This window comes from Bufo bufo, chromosome 8 (assembly GCF_905171765.1).
Source record: "Bufo bufo chromosome 8, aBufBuf1.1, whole genome shotgun sequence".
NCBI lineage: Eukaryota > Metazoa > Chordata > Amphibia > Anura > Bufonidae > Bufo > Bufo bufo.
In genome coordinates, this window is record NC_053396.1 from 145,662,900 (window position 1) to 145,688,141 (window position 25,242).

Sequence of the window (25,242 nt, forward strand, 5' to 3'; positions counted from 1 at the left end):
GAAGCATATCAAGATTCTGAAGTGGCCTAGCCAGTCTCCAGACCTAAACCCAATAGAACATCTTTGGAGGGAGCTGAAACTCCATGTTGCTCAGCGACAGCCTTGAAACGTACAGATCTAGAGGAGATCTGTGTGGTGGAGTTGGCCAAAATCCCTGTTGCAGTGTGTGCAAACCTGGTCAAGAACTACAGGAAACGTTTGACCTCTGTAATGGCAAACAAAGGCTTCTGTACCAAATATTAACACTGGTGTTCGAATACTTATGTTCAGCAGTGCAAGACAAATAAATTCTTTAAAAATCATACAATGTGATTTTCTTCTCTTTTTTTTTATTTTTTATTCTGTCTCTCAGAGTGGAAATGCACCTACAATGTGAATTTCAGACCCTTCCATGATTTCTAAGTGGGAGAACTTGCAAATTCACAGGGTATTCAAATACTTCTGTTCCTCACTTTGTGTGTGTGTGTATATATATATATATATATATATATATATATATAAATGAGTTTCTGTCTGTCTGTCTAGACGTTCTTTATGCACGACCAAACAACTAGACCGATGTTCACGAAATATGGCACACAGGTACATCAGGTGTCCGGGAAGGTTTTAGACTGGGTCTAAGTTCCTGAGATATTCCCAAAAAATGAGCACCCCCAATACAAGCCTGCAAGTCTTTCTCTTCAAATCACAACTGCTATAAACACAGTTTTACTCCAGGTTTCCATAACAACCCAGCCCCTTTTCTTTACTGCTTAAAGGGGCAGGCAATGTGGAGGTCACTGTTTTTAAAAGGGGCGTGCACAGTGGAGGTCACTGTTATTAAAGGAGCAGGCACTGTGGAGGTCACAGTTATAAAATTGGCGGGCACTGTGGAGGTCATTGTTAAAGGGGCGGACACTGTGAAAGTCCCTGTTAAAGAGGCGTCAACTGTGAAAGTCACTGTTAAAGGGGCCGTCACTGTGAAAATCACTTTAAAAGGGGCGGGTGCTATGAAGGTCCCTGTGAAAGGGGAAGTTACTGTGAAAGTCACTGTTAAAGGGGCGGCCACTTTAAAAGTCACTGTTAAAGGGTCAGTCACTAATAAAGGGGCAGCCACTGTGAAAGTCACTGTTAAAGGGGAAGTCACTGTGAAAGTCACTGTTAAAGGGGCAGTCACTGTGAAAGTCACTGTTAAAGGGGCAGTCACTGTGAAAGTCACTGTTAAAGGGGCGGTCACTGTGAAAGTCAGGGTTAGAGGGGCGGTCACTGTGAAAGTCACTGTCAAAGGGGCGGTAACTATGAAAGTCACTGTTAAAGAGGCGGTCACTGTGAAAGTCACTGTTAAAGGGACGGTCACTGTGAAAGTCACTTTAAAAGGGGCGGTCACTGTTAAAGGTGTGGTCACTGTTAAAGGGGCGGGCACTGTGAAGGTCACTGTTAAATGGGCAGGCACTATTAAGGGGGCGGGCACTGTGAAGTTCATTCTTAAAGGGGAAGGCACTGTGGAGGTTAATGTAAAAGGTACGGGCACTGTGGAGGTCATTGTCAAAAGTGCGGATACTGTAGTGGTCACTGTTATGGGGAAACTCAATATCTTTTTACGAAACATAAAATGAAATAGATGAAATATATCCGTGCAAAGTCGGGTCCTTCTGCTAGTATATATATATATATATATATATATATATATACAGTCCTGATCAAAAGTTTAAGACCACTTGAAATCATATTTAGCATTGCTGGTTCCAAGTAGAGCTTCAACATGCAACAAGAAGAAATGGGAGTGAGACAAAACATTATTTGAGCATTCAATTTAATGAAAACAACGAATAAACTGAAACAGGCTGTTTTTCAGCTGATCAAAAGTTTTGGACCACACCTCCAAAAAAAAACGAACCCCCCCCCAAAACAGAAATCCAGCTTCCAAACATGAACTCAGTAATGAGTAGCTCTGCCGTTATTGTTTATCACTTCCAAAATTTGTTTCGGCATGCTTGATGCAAGCGTTTCCATGAGGTGAGTGGGAACATTTCTCCAAGTGGTGAAGACGGCCGCACGAAGGCCATCTACTGTTTGGAACTGTTGTCCATTTTTGTAAACTTCCCTTGCCATCCATCCCCAAAGGTTCTCAATTGGATTTAGATCAGGGGAACACGCAGGATGGGCCAAAAGAGTGATGTTATTCTCCTGGAAGAAGTCCCTTGTCCTGCGGGCATTGTGTTCAGTAACGTTGTCCTGTTGAAAAACCCAGTCGTTAGCACACAGACGAGGGCCATCAGTCATGAGGAATGCTCTCTGCAACATCTGGACATAGCCAGCGGCCGTTTGACGCCCCTGCACTTCCTTAAGCTCCATTGTTCCACTGAAGGAAAAAGCACCCCAGACCATTATGGCGCCCCCTCTACTGTGGTGCGTAGAAAACATCTCAGGTGGGATCTGCTTGTCATGCCAGTAACGATGGAAACCATCAGGACCAATAAGGTTCCATTTCATAGAGAATAAAACTTTCTTCCACCTTTGAATGTCCCATGTTTGGTGCTCTCTTGCAAAGTCCAAACGAGCAGTTCTGTGGCGTTCAAGGAGATGAGGTCTTTGAAGACGTGTTTTGTTTTTGAAGCCCTTCAGTCTCAGATGCCGTCTGTTGGTTATGGGGCTGCAGTCAGCACCAGTAAGGGCCTTAATTTGTGTCAAGGATCGTCCAGTGTCTTGACAGACAGCCAATTGGATCCTCCGGCTCAGTGCTGATAAAAAAAAATTGGGTCTTCCACTTGACTTTTTTGTCCATAACCCTCAGGATCACTTAAGAAATTCCAAATGACTGTCTTACTGCGTCCCACCTCAGCAGCGATGGCGAGCTGTGAAAGACCCTGCTTATGCAGTTCAACAACCCGACCACGTTCAAAAAGGGAGAGTTTTTTTGCCTTTGCCATCACAACGTGTGACTACCTGACAGAAAATGACAATTAATCCACATCTTTGCACAGATTTGGCCTTTTAAAGGGATTCTGTCATCAGAAATTAGTCCTATAAGCTAAACATATGGCGATGTCCCTTGTAAAACACTGAATCCTAAAGTGAGTTTATCAAATGCCCCTTTGGCTCTATATTCATAAAAAGAGGTTTATATCACCTGTCAATCACTTCAAAATGTGTCCAAGGGGACGTCTCATGGTGAAAGGTGCCCGGCTGCAGCCATCTCGTTTAGGTGCCCAGTGCCGCCTTCCGAGCTGAAATCGCCGCCCTCCCTTTCATGCGATCCGCCTACCTCTCATCATCACTTCCTCTCTAACCACCGCTCGCTTCATCCAGATCCCGCGCGTGCGCACTAGGTATAACCTGATGCGCCCGTGCGGACTACTGACAGCGGCCTCGTTTAGCGAAGTGCTCATGCGCCAGCCGGCGCACTTCACTCGAGCCTCCACTTCAAAGCTAGTACCTAGTGCGCACGCGCGGGATCTGGATGAAACGAGCGGTGGTTAGAGAGGCAGTGATGACGTGAGGTAGGCGGATCGCATGAAAAGGAGGGCTGCGATTTCAGCTCAGAAGGCGGCGCTGGGCACCTAAACGAGATGGCTGCAGCCGGGCACCTTTCACCATGAGACGTCCCCTTGGACACATTTTGAAGTGATTGACAGGTGATATAAACCTCTTTTTTATGAATATACAGTCACAGGGGCATTTGATAAACTCACTTTAGGATTCAGTGTTTTACAAGGGACATTGCCATATGTTTAGCTTATAGGGCTCATTTCTGATGACAGAATCCCTTTAAAGGCATGTGGTCCTAAAATTTGGATCAGCTGAAAAACAGCCTGTTTCAGTTTAATCATTATTTTCAATTAATTGAATGATCATGAAATGTTTTGTCTCACTCTCATTTCTTCTTGTTGCATGTTGAAGCTCTACTTGGAACCTTGTTAAGAACCAACAATGTAAAATATGATTTTTTGCCATTTTTCAAGTGGTCTTAAACTTTTGATCAGGACTGTATCTTACATACGGATGTAGCAAGTTAACACTCAAACTCTTAGCTCAAATTTCTTAACTCATTGTGATATCCTGAAACAAAAGCCATTGAAAAGCAATTAAAGGTGTCGGTTTAACACAATTAGTTAATTTTTTTAATTTTTTTTTTATTCTTTATTGTTTTCTAAGCCAAATATACACAATTCTGTTGCATACAATTTGAAAATGACAATTAATTATACCCAAATTTATATAATTGACCCCATTTACCCCCCCTCCCTTTATTCACTGATGCGGGGACGGTCCGACTGTACATTTAATGCCACCTGGAATTGTTTCCTTGTGCCATAGATAACCAAAGCTTTTGGAGCGAAAAATAAAAAACCTACCCTGGGGGGGCGGAGCTAGCGCCTGAAGCTGATGGTTGCCTGAGGCTGCAGCTCCGTACTGAATATCACCCTTACAGCTCTTATAATTAGCCAGCCCCCAGACATAAAAATGGTCAAGATCGGTGGCTCAAAGGCTGGAGAATCCTCTGATTCGAACAGACATGTGGCAAACAAAGGTGACATGGATAAATTTGTCAAGAAAGCCGCCGCTGCATTCGTAGCCCGGGATAACAAAATAGCGCCGGTTTCACCACGCGCCGCCGGCTGCACACAGAGAGACAAGGATTCAATATCGGAGGAAGAGGACCCCGCAGATAACCTCCCGATCTCCAGATCCTACCTCAAAGAAGCATTGTGGGCGACTCTCACGACTGCGCTGGAACCCCTGAGTACAGACCTCTCTGCCATCAAGCAGGATGTCCGGCATATCGGGAGGAGAGTGGAGGTACTAGAAGAATCGCATGCGGTAATGGCGAATCACCAGATTCAGGTTGCTAACCGCCTGACCTCCGTACAAAGCAATCTAAATGCATTATACTGCGCAGTGGAGGATCAAGAAAACCGCGGAAGACGTAATAACCTGCGTTTTCGCGGCGTCCCAGAATCGGTCACCGCAAGTGATATCTCACACACGATCACCCAAATCTGCCTTTCCTTACTGGGCCCTGATTCTGTACATGAGGTAATCCTGGAAAGGGCACATAGAGCCCTCCGACCCAAGCCTGCATCAACGGCCCCTCCCAGGGATATCATATGCAAATTCTTAAGCTTCCAAGTAAAAGAAGCTATCCTCTCCAAAGCGCGATCTACTAGAGAATTATCCTGGGACGGTTTCGACATCTCTATTTTCCAGGATCTGGCCCAGTCCACTTTAAGGAAGAGAAGAATGCTGAAGCCCTTGACGGACTGGCTCAGAACACATAATATTCAATACAGATGGTCCTTTCCCTTCGGACTGTCCTTTTTCCATGAAGGCCGCAGGACGAACATCACTTCCTTCACAGATTTGGACCAAGCCTATGTTCAGCTTAACATAGACCCCTTAGGAATCCAAAATTGGGACGTAATCCAGGACTTATCACTCCTCCCGGATCTACCTGTTCCCATTCCGTGGGAGAAGCAACGTACCCCTAAGAATGCCAGAGCCAGGAGAGATCCCTCATTCTCCACTCCGAGGAGGCTAACCATGGGTGACTGAGAGTATTATCTACTCATCTACTCATTTATCGTGGTCCTATAACAACCACCTGACCTGTCGCATTTGTAAGATACATGATAATCTTTCTTACAACCCTCCTCTCCATCTCCTTACCCATTTGTCTCTGTCCCTACCTCCTCTGTCCCCCCATACCTGTATTCCTTACCACCTACTCTTTTCATTATGTCTGACCATTCTCTTTTTATTTTCAACCTGATATATCCTTGTCTGGTTTTACATCCTGGCATAGGGTGATGACTACAGTCACTAAATATTTTCCCCTTCACTTATACACTGGAATCTAAAATGTTATTGCTGCAATGCCTTAATATTAGGTTTCCCCTTTTTTCATATTTTATGATTTTTTTGTTTCATGTTCTTGTTATGTGGATGTCTCCATACTTATATTATTTTAATTTGCCAGTCAAGTTGCTATGTACACACAACTAAACTGTTTTACTGCAGACATACAAGCTTGAGGCCCAGACTGTATATTTCCCATCTCTGGAATCAGGGACGACAGTGGCCCCACACACAAACTGAAGTGAAATGACTGCACTAACAGTTGCGTCCTTTAATGTTAAAGGATTTAATGCCCCCACCAAAAGGTGTCAAATTTTCTCATTACTCAAAAAGAATGACACCGCTATATTATTCCTACAAGAAACCCATTTTAAATTTAACCGCTACCCTGACCTGTCTCGCTCCAGCTTTCCTGTGTGGTTCCACTGTGGTTCGGGCTCCTCCTCTTCCAAGGGAGTCAGTATTGGTTTCAGCAAAAATACAGCTTTCCAATATTCTTCGCATATTCAAGACTCAGAGGGAAGATATATAATGTTAAAAGGTTCTATAGCTAATCGTATATACACTGCGTGCAGAATTATTAGGCAAATTAGTATTTTGACCACATCATCCTCTTTATGCATGTTGTCTTACTCCAAGCTGTAAAGGCTCGAAAGCCTACTACCAATTAAGCATATTAGGTGATGTGCATCTCTGTAATGAGAAGGGGTGTGGTCTAATGACATCAACGCCCTATATTAGGTGTGCATAATTATTAGGCAACTTCCTTTCCTTTGGCAAAATGGGTCAAAAGAAGGACTTGACAGGCTCAGAAAAGTCAAAAATAGTGAGATATCTTGCAGAGGGATGCAGCACTCTTAAAATTGCAAAGCTTCTGAAGCGTGATCATCAAACAATCAAGTGTTTCATTCAAAATAGTCAACAGGGTCGCAAGAAGCGTGTGGAAAAACCAAGGCGCAAAATAACTGCCCATGAACTGAGAAAAGTCAAGCGTGCAGCTGCCAAGATGCCACTTGCCACCAGTTTGGCCATATTTCAGAGCTGCAACATCACTGGAGTGCCCAAAAGCACAAGGTGTGCAATACTCAGAGACATGGCCAAGGTAAGAAAGGCTGAAAGACGACCACCACTGAACAAGACACATAAGCTGAAACGTCAAGACTGGGCCAAGAAATATCTCAAGACTGATTTTTCTAAGGTTTTATGGACTGATGAAATGAGAGTCTTGATGGGCCAGATGGATGGGCCCGTGGCTGGATTGGTAAAGGGCAGAGAGCTCCAGTCCGACGCCAGCAAGGTGGAGGTGGAGTACTGGTTTGGGCTGGTATCATCAAAGATGAGCTTGTGGGGCCTTTTCGGGTTGAGGATGGAGTCAAGCTCAACTCCCAGTCCTACTGCCAGTTTCTGGAAGACACCTTCTTCAAGCAGTGGTACAGGAAGAAGTCTGCATCCTTCAAGAAAAACATGATTTTCATGCAGGACAATGCTCCATCACACGCGTCCAAGTACTCCACAGCGTGGCTGGCAAGAAAGGGTATAAAAGAAGAAAATCTAATGACATGGCCTCCTTGTTCACCTGATCTGAACCCCATTGAGAACCTGTGGTCCATCATCAAATGTGAGATTTACAAGGAGGGAAAACAGTACACCTCTCTGAACAGTGTCTGGGAGGCTGTGGTTGCTGCTGCATGCAATGTTGATGGTGAACAGATCAAAACACTAACAGAATCCATGGATGGCAGGCTTTTGAGTGTCCTTGCAAAGAAAGGTGGCTATATTGGTCACTGATTTGTTTTTGTTTTGTTTTTGAATGTCAGAAATGTATATTTGTGAATGTTAAGATGTTATATTGGTTTCACTGGTGAAAATAAATAATTGAAATGGGTATATATTTGTTTTTTGTTAAGTTGCCTAATAATTATGCACAGAAATAGTCACCTGCACACACAGATATCCCCCTAAAATAGCTAAAACTAAAAACAAACTAAAAACTACTTCCAAAATTATTCAGCTTTGATATTAATGAGTTTTTTTGGTTCATTGAGAACATGGTTGTTGTTCAATAATAAAATTAATCCTCAAAAATACAACTTGCCTAATAATTCTGCACTCCCTGTACACATTAATTAATATATATGCCCCCAATGTCAACCAGGCATCTTGGTTTGATTCTATCTGCCCAATTATAGAGTCTTTCCAAGAAGGCATCGTTGTCATGGGAGGGGACTTTAATGTTGCCCTTAATCCCATCCTAGACTCTTCAACAAAAAAATCTGCCCTCTCACGTAAGACGCTTAACTCCATAAGTAAAATATTTCATAATCTGAACCTGGTTGATACATGGAGAACTTTTAACCCCTTTGAAAGGGACTATACCTTTTTTTCTAACGTCCATGGCTCATACCAGAGGCTAGATTATTTATTTATTTCTAAAACTCACCTCCAGTTATGCTCCAAAACCCGTATAGATTCTATTCATCTATCTGACCATTCCCCTATTTTTATCACGATCTCCACCCCCCAAGTAACATCTAAAACTATTAATTGGAGATTGAATGAACAGCTAATTTCCTCAAAAGAAAACAAAGCCAAAATTCAGAATTCCCTCAATGACTTCTTCTCCCTAAACGCCCTCCCTGACACCTCTCCTCACGTTCTCTGGGACACTCACAAGGCTTTCATAAGAGGCCAACTCATTAGCCTTGGTGCCTACCAAAAAAAAAATAAAGAAGGCCCGAATCGACGACCTCTTATCAGAAATTAGTAAACTGGAGGCAATCCATAAAAAATCACAGTCGGACGCTCACCTCTTTAAACTCAACACTCTCCGTTCTGACTTAAAAAATAACCTTAATTCAATTTCGGCCAAATATTTTCTTAACTCCCAGTTTAAGTTTTTTGCCCATGGCGATAAGGCGTCTAAATTTGTCATGAATAGGTTAAAAAAGAGGAGGAACCACAATTACATCTGCAAAATCCATAATAATAAAGGAGAAGTAGTCACGACTTCTAAAGAAATAGCCTCCCAATTTCAAACCTTTTACCAACCCCTATATAATTTACATCAACCCACTACCATAGACAACGATCTTCCAGTTACTGAAGCTATCAACAAATTCCTGGACTCAGTCTCTCTCCCGACACTCGACTCTTCTAACAAAAAGATACTAGAATCCCCCTTTTCTATGGATGAACTGAAAAAAGCTATCAAAATGCTCCCAAAAAACAAAGCCCCAGGACCTGATGGCCTCACTGCCCATTACTATAATACATTTAGCGAAGCCTTATCCCCTTTCCTGTTAAACTTATGCAATCAATCACTTAAAGGTACCCCACTCTCAGTAGATATGACGAGAGCCCTCATAACCATTATACCCAAAGAAGGTAAGGACCCAGCCCATTGCGCAAACTATCACCCCATCTCCTTACTTAACCTAGACTTAAAAGTTCTGGCCAAAATGTTAGCGAATCGCCTATCCCCTATTCTCCCGTCTTTGATACACAAAGACCAAACGGGGTTTGTGATTGGCAAAGAGGGCAAAGACAATTCTGTCAGAATTCTCAACGCCATTCATTATGCCACCAAGCTATCCCATCCCCTAGTTCTTCTCAGCACCGACGCCGAAAAGGCTTTTGACAGGATTAGTTGGGAATTCTTACGCCTTACGTTGTCTAAATTTGGATTACCAACATCTTATATAGACGCAGTCTTCTCCATGTATTCCAATGCCTCGGCGTCGGTGCTGGTAAATGAAACTACCTCCCCTTCCTTCTCTTTCAGAAACGGCACACGCCAAGGGTGTCCACTTTCCCCTCTGGTTTTCGTACTTTCTATGGAACCACTCCTTCAAGCCTTCCGTCAAAATGACGAAATTAGAGGTATTAAGCTTGGAGATCACGAACACAAAATCGCAGCATTTGCGGACGACCTTCTCCTCCTTACTTCCAACCCTAAGACATCCCTTCCCTTAATTTATGACATCTTCGAAAAAATCAGTCCCCTTTCGAACCTTAAAATAAATATGAAGAAATCTCATATTTTAAGTTTAGGCCTAAACTCCCGTACTAAAACGGACTTAGCTGCTCATTCCCCATTTAATTGGGATACCCCCTTCATTACTTATCTAGGTATTAAAATCAGCACTGATCTTTCCAAATTATTTCAACTCAACTTCCTTCCTCTGTTAAAAACCATGAAAGATCAATTAAATAACCTCCATCCTCAAACACTATCCTGGTTTGGCCGAAAAAATATATTTACCTCATTAGTCCTCCCTAAACTTAACTATCTACAACAAGTCCTCCCTCTCCCAATACCAAAATCCTTTTTCCAATCCTTGGACAAGGAAATCAGATCATTTATATGGAGCCGCAAGAAAGCTCGCATTTGTTTCTCTACTTTACAAAACCCCAAATTCTCCGGCGGTATTAACCTCCCAAACCCCTCATTATATAACTCAGCTACACTATTAACCAGAGTGGTAGACTGGTTTAGAGACCCTACTTATAAATCCTGGCCTAGAATGGAGGCTGCCATTGCCAAAACCTCTTTCAGAACCCTTCTTATCCTGCCTCAACAAGACCGAGTTAAGTTTAAATCCACCAGTCCAACTATTATTGCTACTCTAGAAGCCTGGGACAAACTCCAAAATTCGGATCACGGGATCCCATTGCCCTCTCCTCTAATTCAGGTTAGAGACTTAATAGATCTGGCTACACCAGAGTTGAAACAGAGTCTTCCCATATATACCCGTAAATCTGAAATCCCAGTGATCTCCCTTTTTGGGGAGGATGGCAATGTGATTCACAAAGTCCACTTTGACTCTCTCTTTCCCGAGGCCAGACTTTTTCCCTCTCTATATTCGTCTATATCTGCCAACTTAACAAAATGGGTCCCCTATCAGGCACTATTAAGACCCCTTACATGGTTCGAAAGTCTTATCGACTCTAAACAACCCCCAAGAAAATTAATCTCTCAGCTATATAGAAGATTGAATAGCCCTATATGTCCCCCTAAATTGCCATTCATTGGAGCCTGGGAAAAGGACCTGGATACCCTACTTTCTGAAGACGACCAATTGAAACTTTTTAATGAACCCCACAAATCCTCCCGATGTGTTAGGATACAGGAAAATGGGTACAAAATACTGTCCAGATGGTATAAAACACCAGACATTACCTGTAGATATAGCACTAATGGATCTGATGTTTGCTGGAGATGTGGTGAGGGGGTGGGGAAATTTTTTCATATTTGGTGGTCTTGCCCACCTTTGCAAAGCTGGTGGTCTATGATCTTCAAACACTGCAATTTAATTTGCAAAACTGAAATTCCGCCTTCTCCTCAACTTGCTTTATTAGGCCTTCCCCCTCCCCATACATCCACCGGTATCACTCCAATGTTTAAAATATTGCTTTCAGCAGCACGCCTTTTAATCCCCAGATATTGGCTTTCGGCAGATCTTCCTCCACTGGATTATTGGAGAAGCAAGGTAGACTCCATATACAGGTTTGAAGACCTGTCCGCTTGGGAGAATCGCTCCCATAATAAATTTGAGGCCCTTTGGAAACCATGGGTTCAATTCAGACACTTCAATGAGGCCAAATAAATGTAAATGTACAAGTAAACTTTAGAGTATACTGGCGATATATGACACTAACGTTTATAAGATATTAATGTTTATTACTATGCAATATATTGGGAACGACATCCACTATGTTAATTTTGTTAACCTACTGTTGTTACTTTATTGATGACCAAACAGTACTTCACTGTATACGGATGTGTACTATCCTTTGATAAGGAATCTCTGTACTGTAACTTTACATCTTCTAATAAAGCTTTTGAAAAAGAAAAAAAATAAAAAATACCCTTTCCAACATTACTCTGATTTTCTTGCTAATCTTCTATAGGCATCAATGGTATCTTTTCGAGCCCTCCACTCGGAATAGCTAGGGCTATTTTTAGTGTCCCAATATTTAAGAATCAAGGCCTTTGCGGCCATGAAACTCTCCAAACAAACTCTTATCTGATAGGGCGTTAAATCAATAGGGGCGAAGAGACCTAGTATTGCCTGCATAAAACAGCGGTTTAATTTAATCTTGTATCTTCTATATAGATCTTCATAAATACTGGTCCAAAATCCACTTATTTCTGGACAATTCCATAGCAAGTGACTTAGGCCAGCATTTTCAACCAAGCACTTCCAACACGTGTCCTTTTTTTATTATATATTTTGGCGAGGAAGGCGGGGGAGTAGTACAACACAACTAGTTTAGTTAACACATCTAGTTAAGCACGTGTGTCAACTCTACTACATTTGTATACTCGCTAATTTCATCTGCTTCCAGTACCACCACCCTGAACCTTCATGCTATGCTTTGCTTGTTTGGCTGTGGCAGTGATATGCCTGTATATTTTACATGACTGCTGCAGCCAGTCACTGGCCTCAGTGGTTATGTGCTGTACACTGTTGAGGCTAAATGATTGGCCAAGACAATGACATTGAGGCTGCAGGGATGGAGAGGATCTCAGCAGTGGCAATAAAGTTGTGAAAAAGCTTCTCAAAATGTAACTTTTTTATTGTAGATTTTGAACGTCCGGTGTCTTATAACCTCTCACAGATGTAACTAATTTTAACCTAAATGACCAGTAAAAGCATATACTCCTCTGTGTTCCAGTGATCATAACTTTTTATGTTTTCTTTAATGCAGCTGTACAAGTTGAAGTTTTCATGTGAACTCTTTTGAGTATATATAATGTATTAAATTATTATTAGTAGTAGTATTGTTGTTGTAGTTATTATTGTTATTATATACTATCTACGTGTCTCACTCCCTGTAAATCTCCAGAAAATGTTGCTGTTTGAGTGCTTATCGACCAAATTTATCCCATTATTCATACAGCGTATTAAGAAGAAAAAGTCAACATATGTTTAACAACTTGCTTCACAAGTTCTTTATTTATCTAATGTTGGTGTGTCGGCAGTAGACATTAATGTGAAAATGGGACATCACAAAAGTAGTAAGAAACAAATGAAATGTTATTGTATTCCATATGGACTAAAATATGTCTACCATATACTTACTTTTATAGTTAGTTATCTTCTATTATTTTAATTTATTATGAATAATATATTTTCTCCTAATATACCTACATCTGTGTCATACGCTGTAGGCTACAGTATGTTAAACTGTGGTGAGCTGCTCCTTTCAGAACATTTATCTGCAGTATCATGCAACATTATTATTTCTTTCAAAATTATATTTGCCTGAAAAAAGCCAACTGACCTCACAGAAGGACCCCTAAGACGTTGCAGAGAACCACTGCAAAGGGTAGCTCAAAGAATGGCAGGAGTAATCCACCTTTTCATTTGAATGGGCATCATGGAATACTAAATCCTGCAGAGTAAATAAATTGGTTTGCAAAGCCAGACCCACAACAATGAGTTGATCACCAGGGCAGCTTTAGTCTGGAAAAGTTATACAGATGCAAACATGCCTTCTCTCAGCTTTTCCAAGGCCAGTTACATTAATCACATGGCCTAGGCGCAGCTCAGTCCCATAAAAGTGAATTTGGCTGAGCTGTGATACCAAACACAGCAGCTATACAATATGCGGCGCTGTACTTGGTGAGCGCGGAGAAGGCCGCAGTGCTTTCTCAAACATCTGATCCTTAGGGGTCCCAGATGTGGGACCTCCACTGATCAGATACTGATGACTTATTCAGAGCATAGTAGACAAAAGTGTTTGTAGAGCAGCACCCACGGACATAAATGGCCACACCGGTAATGCAACAGCCGAGCCACGACCGCAGATCCTCAGCATACTTTCTGTAAAGTCCGTCCAATAAAGGATTCACTGGAGATGCTGCCGCTACCTCTCTTCATTTGTTATTCAGAGCATAGGTCATCAGTATTAAAATCTCAGAAAACCCTTTTAATAGAGTTCACCTTGTTTTCCCTGCCACCGACTTGTGATTTATACTTTTCCCTTATCAGCTCTCACAAGAAGGAAGGGAGAGCAGTGTGAAGCTACATCTCATAGAATACACTGGGATTCTACAGTACTGTGTACGTTAGTGCTGTTTTATATCTAAACAACAACTAGTTATACATCATTCATCACTTGCTGCCTTTTGATAGCATTCAGCACAGATAACAGAGTGTGAAACTTTTTCCTGTTTGCCTCTGAAGAGCTAGAGGCATAACGGCAAATGTAGGCTGTAGGATTGCACATAAGATACTACATTAGGATACCTACAGTGCTGCCCATAATTATTCATACCACTGGCAAATTTTGACTTAAAGTTACTTTTATTCAACCAGCAAGTAATTTTTTGACGGGAAATAACATGTGTCTCCCAAAAGATAATAAGACGATGTACAAGAGCCATTATTGTGGGAAAAAACACATTTCTCAGCTTTTATTTAAATTTGAACAAAAGGTGTTCAGTCCAAAATAAAACTGGTTTTTGGTTTTATTTTTTATTTATTTATTTTTTAAATTAGGATACACTCTAAAAGAGTGTGAAATATCCAAAATACAAGAATGAGCAATTGTGCTGCAGTATGGCTGGTTAAGGCCGGTATACTTGTCTATTCTTCACAAGGTACGGACAAGTCCTATGGGATCCATGACTGGTTCATTTTAATGAATGTGAGCTTGTCCACATCGGCTGTGGACAGGCGGCTGCGCTTGTCTGTGATAACGCCCCCTGCCGTGCTAAATACACGTTCAGAGAGTACACTGACTGCAGGGCAGGCCAGCACCTCCAAGGTGTAAAGGTCAAGCTCAGGCCATGTGCCCAATTTGGAGACTAGGAAGTTGAAGGGGCAGACCCGTCATTCAGTATGTGTAGGCGTGTGCACACATACTGCTCCACCATGTTGATGAAATGCTGCCTCCTGCTAAGAGGTCCCATATCAGCTGGTGGTGCTGGTTGTTGTGGCGTGCTGACAAAGCTCTTCCACATTCTGAGGTGCTGGCGGTGCCCCAGCTGCGTTGGAGACCTTTTCCTCCTCCCCCTCTGCATTCGCCTTGTGCTTCCACTGTGCCCCCGCTGTCAGGTGGAAATGCCACCAGCAGCGCGTCTACCAGCGTGCGCTGGTACTCGCGCATCTTACAATCACGCTCCAGTGAGGAAATTAAGGATGGTACGTTGTCCTTGTAATGGGGATCCAGCAGCGTGGCCACCCAGTAATCAGCACAAGTTAGAATGTGAGCAACTCGGCGGTCGTTGTTGAGACACTGCAGCATGTAATCGCTCATGTGTGCCAGGCTGTCCAGAGGCAACGAAAAGCTGTCCTCTGGGGGAGGTGTATTGTCTGTGTCCTCGGTATCCCCCCAGCCAAGCACCAGTGATTGCCATGAGCTGGTCTGGGTGCCACCCATCTCCTCCTCCTCATCCTCCACCTCACCATCCTCCAGAACTGTGCCCTGGCTGGACAATTGTGTACCTGGCGTTTGTGGGTGCAGGAAACCACTCTCGGTGCCACTTGTGAATGACTGGCCGGAAACCCTATGAAATGATCCCTCTTCCTCCTCCTCCTCCTGTGCTACATCCTCTTCCATCATCGCCAGCAGTGTTTTTTCAAGGAGGCATAGAAGTGGGATAGTAATGCAGAGAACTGCGTTATCAGCACTGGCCATGTTGGTGGAGTACTCAAAACAGCGCAACAAGGAACACAGGTCTCACATGGAGGCCTAGTTATTGGTAGTGAAGTGGTGCTGTTCCGCAGAGTGACTCACCCGTGCGTGCTGCAGCTGAAACTCCTCTATCGCCTGCTGCTGCTCGCACAGTTTGGCCAGCATGCGCAAGGTGGAGTTCCACCTTGTGGGCACATCATCGCGTATGAGGAGGTAAGCGGGAAGGCCGAAGTTACGCTGCAGCGCTGACAGGCGAGCAGCAGCAGGGTGAGAACGCCGAAAGCGCTCACAGATGGCCCGCACTTTATGCAGCAACTCTGACATATCGGGGCAATTTTTAAGGAATCTCAGCACCACCAAATTCAGCACATGCGCCAGGCAAGGGATGTGCGTCAAACCGGCTAGTCACAGAGCTGCTACGAGATTTCGCCCATTATCGCACACCACCAGGCCGGGCTTGAGGCTCACTGGCACCAACCACTCATCGGCCTGTTGTTCAAGGCCCGTCCACAGCTCCACAGATAAGTTTTAAAACTGCCTGCTTTCGTTTACCCCTGGCTGTGCTGAAATTGGTGGTGAAGGTGTTATGCTGACCGGATGAGGAGCCGGTATAGGTTGAGGAAGCGAAGTCGGAGGAGGAAGCAACAGGAGGAAAACTGAGGCGCCCTGCAATCCTCGGTGGTGGAAGGACATGCGCAAAACTGCTATCCGCCTCAGGCCCAGCCACCACTGCATTTACCCAGTGTGCTGTTAGGGAGATATAATGTCCCTGAACGTGCTTACTGGTCCACGTATCCGTAATGAGGTGCACCTTGCCACAGATGGCGTTGTGCAGTGCACAGCTGATATTGTACCCCACTTGGTTGTGCAGGGAAGGGATGGCACGCCTGGAAAAGTAGTGGCAGCTGGGCACGACATACTGTGGGACAGCCACCGCCATAAGGCTTTTAAAGCTCTCCGTCTCCACCAGACGGAATGACAGCATTTCAAAGGCCAGTAATTTTGAAATGCTGGAATTCAGGGCCAGGGATCGTGGGTGGGTAGGGGGGTACTTCCTCTTTCGCTCTAGTGTTCTGTCGCCTACTTGCACCTGAGAAAGGTGTTTCACGACCGGGGCCACGTCCCTTATTTGACACTCTCCTCATATTTCTCAAATTTAGGATCTTGCCCAAAAACAGTATCTAATGCGTGTATCTCACAATGACAGATGCAGACAAGGCAGTAAAATTAAGATTTTTGCCCTAAATGGGTGTTTTTTTTAATAGCAGAATAGAACAACAGTATCTAAAGGGTGCATCTCACAATGACATATGCAGAAAAGCTGTATTTCTTGCTTAAATTGCACACTGACTAATGCGGCAGAGTTCCCAGATGGAGGGTATTGCCAAAAATGGGTGTTTATTCAAAGCCAAAAAATTATTGAAGTATTTCAAGCTTGTTTCTAACAATCACAGATGCAACAAGGGCGGCAATATTAAGTATTTTGCCCAAAATGGGTGTTTTTTTTATAACAGAATAGGACAGCAGTCTTTAACGCTTGAAATTCACACTGACAGATGCAGACAAGGCCGCAAATTTAGTATTTTGCCAAAAATTGGTGTTTTTTTACTAACAGAATTTGACAGCAGTATATAACGCTTGAATTTCACATGTACAGATGCAGCAAGGGCTGTAAAATTTAGTATTTTGCCCAAAAAGGGTGTTTTTTAAAACCCAGAAAATTATAGCTGTATTTCTGGCATAAATTGCATACTTACTAATGCGGCAGATGCCCAAGATGGAGGTTACTGCCAAAATTTTTTTTTTTTTTAAAGCCAGAAAATTATTAAAGTATTTCAAGCTTATTTTAACAATAACAGATGCAGCAAAGGCTGCAATATTAAGTACTTTGCCCAAAATTGGTGTTTTTTTACTAACAGAATATGACAGCAGTATATAACGCTTGAATTTCACACGTACAGATGGTTCCATGCTGGAGATAACTGGTGAGTTGTCTGTGAGTCGAACCTCTCGCTCCTGTAATACCACCCACTGGCCCCTGGTATTGCCCAAATGGCTCAGGTAGGTGAGTGTTAGGACCCGAGCTACTTGAGAAACCTTGACGCAGTGCTTGGGCCCAGATATGTCCTCCACAGTAGGATATGTTGGCTAATCTCTAAATTTTAACATCAGTTTGAGGGTTTAGTATGTCCGCAGAGTGCACCTGTCTTTGCTATTATTATATGGTCCTTCTGATGGATCAGAAGAACGAAAAAATAAACAATGATGCAAAGACAGCCTTACTGCTGACACCATCCCCACTGTCATGGGACCTCTACTTGAATCTTGGGCCACTGCACGATTAAGTCCACACAGATAAATTAGAGTATACACTAAAATTAACCTGTAAGGCTGAGTTCAGACATCTGTTATTGTGTCAGTTATTTCCATTACTTATTGTGAGGCTAATTCAGGAGCCAAGCCTACTTCTGTGGTTTTGACCCGCACCTGTTTTCGTCTGACAATAACTGATGAAAACAACTGACCACAAAGTAAAGTGACGCACAGTCATTCTACAGTTAACAGAAGGGATTCAAACATCATATCCACTTTTTGGTCGGCAAAAAGAAGATCAGCAATGAACACCTTCCAAAAGCATTTAATTTCTTCTCACTTCCATCAATGGAAAGGCTCTTTATCTGCAATTAAGGACACAACCAAGACCTATGCTGATATTTTCAGATCAGTCACATGTATCTATGGAAAAAAATGGATGCGTGCATGGCTCCATAATATTGAATAAGCCACAGTTGGCAGTGCATCTTATAAAGTAAATACTGCCACTCACTAGTATTCAGTAGGAGTCGGGGAGCAGTGGATATAGCGCTGCTATGTACTCACCACTCCCTGGTCTTCTCCAGGCTCATGTTACACTGTCCTGGCTGAGTACAACCTCAAGATATAGTGCAGGCACTAAGACAAAGTGGTGTGTAATGTCTTGTTACAGTGCAGTGTGGACTCATAGAAGACCAGGGAGCAGTGAGTGCAGGAAAAGTGGTGCATTCTGGTGCATTCCGTTCCGTTCATTTCGGTTTTGTCCCCATTGACAATGAATGGGGACACAACGGAAGCTTTCCCCCGCCCCCACTATTAAAATCCTATGACAGATCTCAATAGCGGAAAGAGAAAGCACAGATGTGAAAGTAGCTTCACTTATATGGGCAATACATTCCTCCTATACACCATACTCGACTCAATGTGGCTGCTTGTATACACTTATGAGCTCAATTGACACATTTACTTCATTTAATGACATTATTCCTTTTGGATGAATGGAAAATACAGAAATTAGGTTAAAAAAAATTTTTTTTGATGTATGTGTGCGCTTAGAGATGATCAAATTGATTCTAGCAAATCAATTCGTCTATGCAGCAAGAGTTCTTCATCTGTAAGGGTCAGGCCCCATGGGTGAAGAAAAGCCCACCTGCCATCTAATTGACAGGACTGGACATCTCTCCTGGCCTTGACACTCTCATCTCAAGTTGGGAAAGAAATTGGTGTTGAACACAGTTGTACAGTACTTCCATTTTATCTTCTTCCCGTTTGTATCAGTACTTTTGAAGTAAACAGTCTGTTGTTTTCTTTAACCGCTTCATTACCGGAGTGTTTTTCCCCCTTCCTTACCAGGCCAATGTTTAAGGTGTATCAATGGGCCTATCTAATTGCAAATAACTGATTAATTTCTGAGCCAGCCAGCATGTATTTGATATTATTTTTCTCGGCACAACTTAGACCTTTCTTTTGTGCCATTAGATAATGGCTATAATATAAAAAAATTTAAAAAAAGGAAAAACTACTAAAATTCTGAAAAAAATTTTTTCTTTTTTTTATCATTTTTTTTCTAATTATTACAAAAGGTTTCAAGACAAAACTTTTCTAAAACCATTACCGTACGCTTGTACTCTGAAAATAGATGCTATTTTGGTAATTTATCTACTGGCTGGGCCCACCGCAAGATTTCAAAAGACTGGAGAGCATTTTGGATTTTAGCGGCTTATTTTTCTGTTGCTGGTTCTATGACATAGTACTGCCAGAAAAATCTTGTACAGCACCAAACTGTTACAAGCCCCTTCAAAGTGACTTTTTTTTATGTTATTCCCCTAAGGTATTAATTTGGACATTTTAAGGATTTTTTGTTTTTTGCTTTTTAAATTTTTTTTTAAATGAAAAAAAAATATATGTGTTAGTATATTTCACGCAGAAAAAAAACCCTGCTATACAAAATATAGCTAAAACGAATACCTTGATTTTAAAATAAAAAAGTGTTTATGTTTATATATTTTACACACAGAAATTTCACTATACTATTTGCTAAAACTAATAAATATATATATATAAATATGATAAACATATATTTTTTTTATACTATTGCTAATACTAGTAACTACTATTATTACAGCAGAATGGGGAAGCTAAAATAAAAACAAAAAATCTTTATTGGTATATCTTATTTAAAAATGGGACGAGGGAATATAATCAACAATTCATTGTATACTATTGGTTAGTGCCAGACTAAAGAATACAAATGGAGCCTCAATCAGACTGCTCCTTTTGTGAAAGTCAACACCCCCCTTACCTGAGGGCTAATATAGTCTGCACCATCAGTTATCTGCCATAGCATAAACTTGGTGTACTTGAAGATCAAAGCTAAATGTTGTGGACAAATTCTTTATATTCTGTAGGGAGAGTGGAGAAAGCCACTGACAGACACTGGTGGCTTATCTCCTTGGAGAACAAAAGGATAGGGGAAAATATTCACCCTATCCTTATCTCCCCCGACATCATCTGTTGAGAGCTCCCCATACACATTAGGCTACTTTCCCACCTGCGTTAGGTGCGAATCCATCTGGTATCTGCACAGACGGATCCGCACCTATAAATGCAAACAATGGTATCCATTCAGAACGGATCCGTCTGCATTCTATGTAAAAAAAAGGCTAAGTCTAATTGTTAGTCAGACGGATCCGTCCTGACTTTACATTGAAAGTCAATGGGGGACGGATCCGTTTGCAATTGCACAATATTGTGTCAACGTCAAACGGATCCGTCCCCATTGACTTACATTGTAAGTCAGGACGGATCCGTTTGGCTTCGCACGGCCAGGCGGACACCAAAACGCTGCAAGCAGCGTTTTGGTGTCCTCCTCCAGAGCGGAATGGAGGCGGAACGAAGCCAAACTGATGCATTCTGAACGGATCCGCATCCATTCAGAATGCATTGGGGCTAAACTGATCCGTTTGGGGCCGCTTGTGAGAGCCTTGAAACGGATCTCACAGGCGGACACCGAAACGCTGGTGTGAAAGTAGCCTTAGGCCCCTTTCACACGGGCGAGTATTCCGCGCGGATGCGATGCGGGAGGTGAACGCATTGCACCCGCACTGAATCCTGACCCATTCATTTCTATGGGGCTGTGCACACGAGCGGTGATTTTCACGCATCACTTGTGCGTTGCGTAAAAATTGCAGCAGGGTCTATATTCTGCGTTTTTCACGTAACGCAGGCCCCATAGAAATGAATGGGGTTGCGTGAAAATCGCAAGCATCCGCAAGCAAGTGCGGATGCGGTGCAATTTTCACGCACGGTTGTATGGAGACGATCGGGATGGGGACCCGATCATTATTATTTTCCTTTATAACATGGTTATAAGGGAAAATAATAGCATTCTGAATACAGAATGCATAGTAAAATAGGGCTGGAGGGGTTAAAAAAATAATAATAATAATTTAACTCACCTTAATCCACTTGCTCGCGCAGCCCGGCATCTCTTCTGTCCTTATCTGTGCTGTGAGCAATAGGACCTTTGATAACGTCACTACGCTCATCACATGATCCATCACCATGGTGATGGATCATGTGATGGACCATGTGATGAACGCAGTGACGTCATCAAAGGTCCTATTGCTCACAGATGAAGACAGAAGAGATGCCGGCTGCGCGAACAAGTGGATTAAGGTGAGTTAAATAATTTTTTATTTTTTTTTAACCCCTCCAGCCTTATTTTACTATGCATTCTGTATTCCGAATGCTATTATTTTCCCTTATAACCATGTTATAAGGGAAAATAATACAATCTACAGAACACCGATCCCAAGCCCGAACTTCTGTAAAGTAGTTTGGGTTTGGGTACCAAACATGCACGATTTTTCTCACGTGAGTGCAAAACGCATTACAATGTTTTGCACTCGCACGGAAAAATCGCGCATGTTCCCGCAACACACCCGCACTTTTTCCCGCAACACCCGTGTGAAAGAGGCCTTAGTGTGTCAGCCAAACTTGCCATTCTCGAGGACTTCAAGAGAAATGTGCATGGCCAGCTTTAGAGCATTGTAGACAACACAATCATTCAGGTTAGTGTCTTCGTGAGGTCTCCTTTTCACTTCATGATCTCTTCTCTGTACACAGCATACTTCTTCACAAGACATAAGATGTTCATACACTCCCAAAGATAGTAGCATTGAAGAATTGTGGAAAGAGAAGGAATAGATTCTAGTGTAGACCCTATAGAAAAAGACTTTACCACTTCCTTTATTGAACTCAGAAGTTGCAATCCTTCTCCTTTATCACAGTATATAAATTACACAGATAGTGGCCGCCCTGTTTCGCCTGGCAACCTTGTCAAGGGTCCACTGATCGATGTAGTTAAAATAATATATTGTAATTGCATCTCCAGATTCTATAAATAACTAAGCAAAGAGAGCTCAGACTGTGAACGTACTGAACTGACTGTTCAAAGACCGTGAACGTAACAAAAAAAAAAGTTTAATAATGATTTCTTGTGTATTTGCTGCATCTGTAATAACTGAATTCACCTTGTGGGTAAATAAATAGGTTATAAAATGCTATAATTACAAAACCTTCAGAAACCAAAAGATATTACATCTTATGGACACAAAGATTAATACAGGAATTAGAAAAAATGTACAGTGAAGAGTAGAGTAAATGTATAATCCTAAAGGAGACCATGGTCTGACCATTATTTCAGACATTGATTCCCTAACTAAACGCTTCTAAAGCCATATATTGATTGATGTGCCTTATTATTAAGTAAATTAACAAGATATGAAACAGACACTACAATGGTCACATTATTGTATTATAAGGGGCAAGATAGCACATGAGGACTTTGTGCAAGCTCTGAATCATACAATATAGCAGTAGTATGTATGTAAACTATGTCATGGAATTTAACTCAGAGGCATATGACATTTTCTTATCTCACGGATGCATACATAGGGCAATTTAGTATTTAACCGTGGTGTCCAGAAACACAGTTGTTTGATCAGTAAGCTAAATGACTACATCACATCATCATTGGCCTGAGGGGTAATTCATCAATTTAGATTCGGTGCACTGTTATAGTTGAAAATATTCATAGCCGGTTGTTACCAGTTCAAAAACGAAATGATTTCCTTGATTCTTCCTCAGAAAAATGTAGTAAATTGTTGTCACAAATATTTTTTTTCCAGCCCCAATTGGAAGTGATGCACCTGGCTGTCAATCCTTTCTTCTAGCTACATTGCTGTGAATCCCTTCATTTTTGGTCCTTCACCAGCATCCATTGGCATCACTTGCCAGCACCTCTATTTCAGAACACTGTGGAAAGGAAGGAGCTGCAGCTGCTTTTGCATATTCATTAGTGTCCAGTTTGCTTCCACAATCACATTATAAGGTGTATGCGATAAATGGCAGTTTACAACCTGTTCATCCACTTAGACATATTTTGCCATATACTATGTTTAATTAATATAGTTAAAAATTAACAAATGGAATAAAAATATTAATTATATGCAAAATTCAACACGGATCTGACTTGCATAATAATTGTGTAACAGGCAATCAGAATTCTACAAAAAATCTAGACATGAAAATCAATGTGAAAGTAAAAAATATATTTGTTCAGTGTTAACCAGTAAAACAATAAAAATTGAGATTCCTCAGTGGTTGATACCTTTTAGTGGCTAACTGAAAAGATGATGATTCAATTGCAAGCTTTCGAGGCTACTTAGGCCTCTTTGTCAGGTGACTTTTAAGACAGTATCTAAAGAATCACATATTTATACACCAAAGTATGTTGGAATAATTGGCTAACTGAAAAGATGATGACGCAATTGCAATCTTTTGAGGCTACTTAGGCCCCTGTGTCAGGGATCTTTTATTCCTATGTACTTTGGTGTGTAAATGTGTGACTCTTCAGATACTGTCTTAAAAGACACCTGACGAAGAGGCCTAAGTAGCCTTGAAAGCTAGCCTTGAAAGCTTGCAATGGTGTCATCATCTTTTCAGTTAGCGATTAAAAGGTATCAAGGTCAACCACTGAGGAATCTCAATGTGAAAGTAATAATTGAAGGGTATTCACTCTAACAACATTCATAACCTGTCCACAACATAGGTGATTAATGTTACATCTCTGGGGTCCACTCCTCTTGGACACATCACTTACTTAGACAGAAGACCATTATCCTCCATTTCTCTTCACCAGTAGAAGTTTTCTGGATCAGTTGTTAAGCATGTACATGGTTGTTTCGGAAACTTCACAAGAGGTACAGAAACAACCAAGTTGAAGTGTACCCCTATTATGTAGATATTTTTTGGAGAATATGTGCCCCAATAGTAGGACCCACAGCAATCTAAAATCTATCACCTTTCCTTTGGATAGTTGTTAAATGTTATCAGTGGTAAAACCCCTTGAATGCTAATTAGACATAGATTGCTTTTGGCTATTTACTAGCCATTAGGATACTATTGGCAAACTTACTGCAAACTACCGGCAAACTTCTATATTTTTTGAACTGGTGAACCTATGAATTGGATGAATCTATGAAGCAGTCAAAATAAGTTGTCATCATCTCTAATATTAATATAACATCTCATAGATGATGGCATATAGCTTTGCTTCTCTAACTTAGTGGAGAGCCTCACAGACGAGGCACCTCCTGCTTGGTTGTGAGGCTGGAGAGACCGTTTTGAGAGTAGTCATCATATACAGTATATTGTTTGCTCATGTAACTCACACTGGTGAGTCCCAAGCAAAAGTGTGTTAGCAAAAACTGGGTGCAAAAAGAATGAGAACATGTTTTTGCATGTGAACGAGGGTGGAACCATCTAACTAAATTTTTTATAATTTTATGAAAACATACTTTAATTTTGTATATACATTTTACCTAGAATGTTAAAGAGGTTATACGAGTATACATTTTTTTTCCCTTTCCCTGTGCATCCCCTGCCAGGCCCTGTAACTTACTAATGTACTTGAACTGTTTTCTCTGTTTTACTCTGGAGATCAAGAGTGTGGTCACATGTGCCCTCTGTGGAGACTTTAGTTCCTCTGACATCATAACCAATACTCCCATGATGCACTCAATAAGAATCCCTGCGCAAATGTTTATGATGTCAGACCCATGTAATCTTGAAATAGGCTGGCTGATGCTCTCAATCCACAGCAGGGTAGGTGGAGTTCCCTGCTTGTCATATTGGGGGTAACAGTTTTCCCCAAGCTCAGCTCGGGCTATGGGAAAAGTACTTAACTTCTGTCCGAGCCCCTTAGGAAGGGGGGGGGGGGGGGGGGCAGCTGATTTATGTGCTAATATCTCCTGACTGGCTGCAGATAGATACATAAGCCTGGTCTTGTTTGAAAGATGGCCTTCTTGGCCTTCACACAAGACAAAATGACAGTATTAGCCAAACATAAGCAGAAGATATCACTGTTAGAATTCGATTCGGGAA